Source organism: Asparagus officinalis, chromosome 10, assembly GCF_001876935.1.
Source record: "Asparagus officinalis chromosome 10, Aspof.V1, whole genome shotgun sequence".
NCBI lineage: Eukaryota > Viridiplantae > Streptophyta > Magnoliopsida > Asparagales > Asparagaceae > Asparagus > Asparagus officinalis.
This window is the reverse complement of record NC_033803.1, coordinates 5,758,229-5,765,073: the sequence shown is the minus strand read 5'-3', so window position 1 is coordinate 5,765,073 and position 6,845 is coordinate 5,758,229. Positions and strand designations below refer to the sequence as shown.

The 6,845-nt window shown below is 32.6% G+C and overlaps 1 protein-coding gene across 1 annotated transcript in view; it reads left to right on the top strand.

Annotated features, from left to right (window-relative positions):
• LOC109826381 (histone-lysine N-methyltransferase ASHR2) overlaps window positions 1–5,889 on the top strand; it is a 7,879-nt gene extending 1,990 nt beyond the window's left edge. Inside the window, exon 3 of the mRNA XM_020393414.1 lies at window positions 5,543–5,889. The gene's annotated coding sequence lies outside the window, so the exon portion shown is untranslated. The remainder of the gene's footprint in view (window positions 1–5,542) is intronic.

Genomic DNA, 6,845 nt, shown 5'->3' with positions numbered 1-6,845 from the left:
TAAAGAGGGCCCTATCTAAATAATCATATAGGGAGGAAGAACATAGCGATGATTGCTCAACATAGAGTTTAAAGTTGATGGTTGCACTAATACAATATTCTAATTGCGCCTTGCACCAATACAACAATGTGGAGGGAAGCAAATGCAAGTTACATGTTTGTATGATACTAGATTACTAGGTGGAATGCACGTGCACTGCACGTGGTCAAATATCTTAATTATTTATTTTAAGTTTATTTACTTACTATAACATGGTTGCAAAAAAGTTTATGATTATGATAATATACTAACTTTTTTTTGGATATTTCCATGTATAATATTTTGTTGGTTTCAACATTTTGCTTTGCGCAGAAAAAAGTCTTAAAGATTAATGACTTAAGAGTAATTTAATGACTTGAAGATCTAATTTCAAAATATTAATGATGTAAAGGACCAATATAAAAAAACTATTATTATTAATGATAAAAATAAAATTCTTTGAATTCGTCAAAGTAAAATAGTAGGTTTATCCGGTCATATAGGGTTTTGTTTAACTATAAAGAAATCACTTTCACCTGTTGTTTACTTCAACCTGTTGTTTATCAGGCGATCAAGTTTTATAGATATTCAAAAAAAATTCTAGATTTTTTTTGTCAGAATGTGCAAATTCAATCAAGAAAGAAAGCCTTAATAATATATGATCAATTGCAAAATTTGATATTGTAGTTTTCCTACATCTTCCTAATTAATTAATTGATTTATCAAAACAATTACTCTATAGTTTCAGAAAATTATAAAATATAATATGAGAATGATTTATACATATCATGCACTATGGATTGTATTTTAACAAATAATTTAGATCTATCCAATGTCAAAACACATCCAAAATTTTAGGTAAACGAGTTAGAAGAATCCAATATCCGCAATAATACTCATACCCAAGCTGTGTGCTTCATAAACTTATAAGAAAGTGAGAACTATAAAATGAACAATTTAATTTATTTTGTCAAATAGTTTATTACAAATCATGAAAGACAAGGAGAATCAGAAGGATCATATAACCTTCGCAAATAAAGATTAAATTTCTCTTATAGATTTTTATAGCAAATGATTTTCAGAGTTGATATATAGGATAAATGTTAGGACACATAACCCAAATGAGTTCATAGAGTGAAATACTTGCTATAAAATCCACTTTTATAAGATTGATGTCATATGTGCCTTAAGTTATGATTTGTTTAAGGGTTAACTTTAAAAATCTCCTTCTCAGCTATGGGGGTCAATGCTTAAAAACTCCCTTAGCTATTTTTTTAGATACAAGGGAAACCTGATAAGGCAAAATGATCCCTAAGCCAAGGCCTGAATTCAAGCCCCCCACTCTTACCAGTAAACCCTGGGTGAACTGGCCCCCCTACCCCATCTAGTAACCAAGTTAGTAGGGCACTTAATGGTCATGGGTGGCAAACCTCGAACCCGGATCTTTGGCCACGAAAATTGCTAACTTAAAACTGAGTAAATCTTCGTCAAATTTGGGATATTGTAGATAATCAATCTCAACTTTAAATTTTTGATTTAACCCTATAAACTTTTCTCACTTAACCGCTCAAAACTAATATCATTGAGTCTAATGTATTATATGACAAGTATTTGACTTGGAAAGACCAAAATATCCCTCAACCATGAAAGAATTAGCTTGATTTTTGCTAGATTAAAGAAAAAGAGGAGATATAGAGGGAAAAAGAATTATAAATTAGTCGTAGTCCTTTTATTATCCGTTGAGAGTTTCTTTTTAACTAAAATAGCTTTCTTCAAGAGGGTATTTTCTCAAAATCTCATATTCAAGTAATACATTAAGGGGTTTTGTTGAGAGAAATGTAAAAGATCAAGGGAGTTTTTATGAGACACTATAATCGATGGGTGTTTTCTAAAATCACACCAAAGCTAAGAGGGGTTATCTACAACCCTCTATAGTTAGGGTGTTTTGTCAAATTAAATCAAGTCAGTGGGGTTTTTTGAGAAAATCCCCATAGTAGAGAGAGTTTTCAGGAAAAATACTTTTTTAAATTTGGCTTGTTTATATTTTTGTCCCTCAAAATTTTAATAATTTAATATTAGTCCCTTAAATTGTAAGCAATTTCAAAATTTTGAGGGAATAATATAGAATTATTGGAGATTTAACATCAAGGAATTTATATCTAAATTATCTTTAAATGTTGCTCTTATAGGTAATGTATTAAATACCGGCCGATATATATTGCTTTATCGACCGATATATCAGGTTAAAGACCTTACTCGATTATTTATGGTTTTGTGTTGTTTTCTTTTATTTGGGGATTTTTTCTAATTTATCGATCGTTATAAAAAATATTGGTCATTACATCCCTTTGAAGATATCAACAAAATTAAGTCACTTTTAATTTGATTATGGGCTAGGGTTTGGGTCATGTTTGGAAACCAAAACCAAAACACACAGAAGCAATACCGGCCGATATATATTGCTTTATCGACCGATATATCAGGTTAAAGACCTTACTCGATTATTTATGGTTTTGTGTTGTTTTCTTTTATTTGGGGATTTTTTCTAATTTATCGATCGTTATAAAAAATATTGGTCATTACATCCCTTTGAAGATATCAACAAAATTAAGTCACTTTTAATTTGATTATGGGCTAGGGTTTGGGTCATGTTTGGAAACCAAAACCAAAACACACAAAAGCCACAAAAGTCACAATTTGTCTGTAAAATCTCTCCGCTCTCTGCTCTCCTAAATTTTAAGCATATATTTTCATGCAAATTCTTATGTTTAAAATTCATTAATATGTTAGATTATAACTTACAATGCTATATTATGTATGAATATTATCTCATCTGACACCCGGTATTTTTTACATATCCCCTATTTCGGCAATTTGATATCATAGATTTTAGTTGTCCAATATTTATTTGATGTCCAACACTTTGTAGTAGTCTTGCGAAAAACTCTTCTAAAGTTTTCTAAGCAAATTATATAATTTTAGGAAATAACTCAAAATTTTGAGACTTATTTAAAATATGATGCTTTAATTTTTCCACACCTCCTCTACTATATATATATATATATACCTCTGGTCTCATATTATATGATGAATATTATCTATCAATAGGATCACATATTATTATTTGTGGCTAACAAAGGTTTCAAATCTTTATAGACTTAATTGAACTTAAATACCTTATAGTTTAGGAAAGTTATATACCTCCACTTGTATCTTACTACACTTAAATATCCTAATATTTTCTAAAATTACATATTTGTACCTACTGTCTTGTTACCTAAACGCAAGAATACTCTTTGTAATTTCCTATGTGAGTATCATGGTATAATTCTATGTTTTCTACTCTTTCCATAAATAATTAATAAACATGCAATTGTCTACTAATATATTATTATACATTAGTAATAATTAATATGATGTTGAGTTTTACAATAACACTGAAAGGTTTAGTTACCAAGTTAGGCAAACCTGTAATTAATTTATAGTACGAAAGTTATACACCTCCACTTGTATCTTGCTGCACTTAAATATCCTAATGTTTTCTAAAATTACATGTTTGTACATTCTGTCCTGTTACCTAAATGCAAGAATACACTTTGTAATTTTCCTATATGAGTGTCATCGTACAATTTTAGGACAATTCTATTTACTCTTTTCATAAATAATTTATTAACATGCAATTGTCTATTAATATATTATTATACATTAGTAATAATTAATATGATGTAGAGTTTTACATTAACATTAAAAGTTTTAGGGACCAAGTTAGACTAACTTGAAGTGGCATATAATATAATTAATTAACAATAATAATTAATTTAGTTTAGTTAGGATTGAAATTTATATTAAAAAAGAATAGGGGTAATATAGTCCGTAGAAAGTTTTTCCACAACTCCCTCTTTTAAAGGGAGTATGATAAATGAAAATTATTGACACGATCATATTAGAGATTGTGGCGAATATTCCATTCGATATTTGCAGCATAGCATGAGTGTGCTATTTTATCATATAGTGCACTGGCATCCCTTGTTTACAAAAGGAAGAAATTGTTTATTGTATACTAAAGGAATTATTTATTGGAGTCTTCCTTCTTTATAACTAGAAATCCATGTTAGTTGATGTACGCATTGCCATACCTTTTTTAACCATTTAGCACATAAAATATGAATATGCTGGTAAATTCCTATAATGGTGAGTTTTTTACCACATTTTTTTAAAATCATGAATGGTGCTGGCAACTTCCTGTAGTTTCTTCCCTGATGCATATCTATAAGTATAATGAGAGATAATTGTATAGGGGTGTTGTTCGTGAGAACTTACTTCTCAGTTTGTTACTGAATTGGTGCCTCAAAGGCTAGGCTATTGTAATGACAAATAACTCAGTTTAGGTGATTTTTTGGGAGCAAAGGTGCGCTGATAACAATAAGGAGTGAAGCATATGTTGCGTTTTTGTTAGCACTTTTCTTCAAAATTCAACTTTGGTATCCTAGTTAAAAGCAACACTCTGTTGCTTCCTTAAAAATACCTACGGGTGGATTAGCTCATTGTTTTCTAGACTGTAACCTTCTGAACTGTTCTTTCAAGAACCACCAAATCAATATTTCATGGAAATCAAATAACGCAAGTCCTGCACCTCTTTGGGAAGCAAAAGTGAATCTCCTTAATCTCTTGTGAAGGAACACTAAAGGGGGTAAAAAGGGTTATTTCGATATTAGTTCCTGAAATCTTTAGTAATTCCATATCAGTCTCTTAAATTCTACGGGTGTGTTTGGAAACTTCAAAATTGAACGAGGCTTAGACTAGTTCTTTGGGTGTGTTTGGCAACTTCAAAATTGAACTAGGCTTAGACTAGTTCTTTCTTAATTAGGCCAAAGTTGAACCACATAAGGGTTGGTTTACAAAAGAACTAGTTTAGGGTCAATATTTTGAACTAGAAAGAACTAGTGCAGTTTGGGCCTAATTTTTGCCAAACTAAAAACAAGGTTTTGGACCAATGTTGTACCCCTTAAAACAAGTTTTGTGGAGTTGCCAAACACACCCCAAGGGATCTCGCAATTTGGTCCCTCAATGACTAAAATACCCCTCACCCAATGTTTTTCTGAACAAGAGAGGTCTTGGGGGAACATAGACAGAGGGGTATTTTGGTCATTGAGGGACCAAATTGCAAGATCCCTTAGGATTTGAGGGATTTGTGAGCGATTTTGAAGATTTTGAGGGACTAATGTGCAATTATTGAAGATTTCAAGAACTAATATCTAAATAACCCTGATTAAAAAAACAACATTTGAAAGTCTTTAAACTTCAGACCATACGACATTCATGTGCTCCATGGATGGATATTTGTTATGGCATTAAGATAGAAGTAGAAGAAACCTAAGCTTGCTATGATCAACCTTATATCTCAATTTGGATTTATTGTTGTATGGCTTGATATGGTGATCTTTTCATAGTATTAAAATTCATTGGTTAAACTGCTAATCTTCCGCACTTCTCTTTGGCATATAACAGAAATCTAATTTTGCAGATGTACATTTTCATGAGCTCTGGAGAAACTCAGCTTTGAAGAAGGTCAGTTTTGACCCGCTTCTTAAGATTATTCTCCGTCTAGATTGAATCTAGATTATAGCTATGTTGTGAGAGTTTTCTGGCTGCAGTCTTGGGTTACAAATAGATTTCTGTAGTCTGTATGGTTTTTCTTGGTTGTAGCAGTTTTTTCTACGTGAAACATTAATGTGAAGTAGAATTATGAGAGAGATTTTTTCATCTGAACTGTCTGCAGTCTCTCCTGGAGAGGAATGTTATGTATTGATGATTCTCACTTATAAACACCTTAATATATGCGATTTTTGTGCACTGCAGCATCTTTTAAGATGTATATCTGTTATGTACGGCTTTGATGTCGCAAAGTTTTTAAAACGCTGATGCATATTGTTTGGTTCTCTGCCACTGTGATAAGGATGCATGGGATTGTTGCCTGCTTTTACATACAATTATAATTGCAATTGTTTGGTCTGGTTTTAAATTTTGGTAATTCGTAGTTTTTATTTTCAGTCGTTTGTCTCGATGTACCAAGTTTTTCAAACTTGTGTTACGGTTGGTTGCGAGCGTTACTGCAATTTTAGATCCTGTTTGTTGTTCAAAGATGTTGCAGCTCCGACTTACTGTTGCACCCGCTCTGCTCTATTTGCTCGACCCGGTGCCATAGCTCCTCCTATCGAGCCGAACTATCTGAGATTGCCAATACCGGATAATTAAACATGAATACTAACTTTCCGTCGAGCTTGTGCTGAAAGTTGGTTGAAATTTGTGACTAAAGTTTATCTTGATTGAAACTTGTAATATCAAAAATGTCTTTTAAAAAAAAATTTGTCCCGAAAAGATTGATAGCCTTGAGCTCATTCCTCTGTCCTCCTTGCCTTCGGAAGCCATCCACGTCAGGCTTACTGTCTCAACTGCTCAGAGTTGAGCGTCGCTTTGAACAGGGAGCCAGAACCAGCATCAAACTCTGTGAGCGCAAGTGGGCCTACGGATGGGCCAATATGATGAGATTGGGCCTGTGCCCTATACTAGGATTTTATCCCAAGAAAAAAGAGGTGTTGATCTATGCCGGACTTTATCCAAGCTTAGATAGTAAATACTAGGGGCGCATTCGGTCCAGGTACAGCTTGTTGCGCCTCGAGAAACCAAAACAATCGTCGAGAAAGATAAAGAACCAACCAAAATCAATAGCACAAACAATCAAACACCGGTTTTACATGGTTTGGCAAGATGCCTACGTCCACGGGGCAAGGAGGGGGAGTTTTCACTATTAGAAATCAAGAGGAACA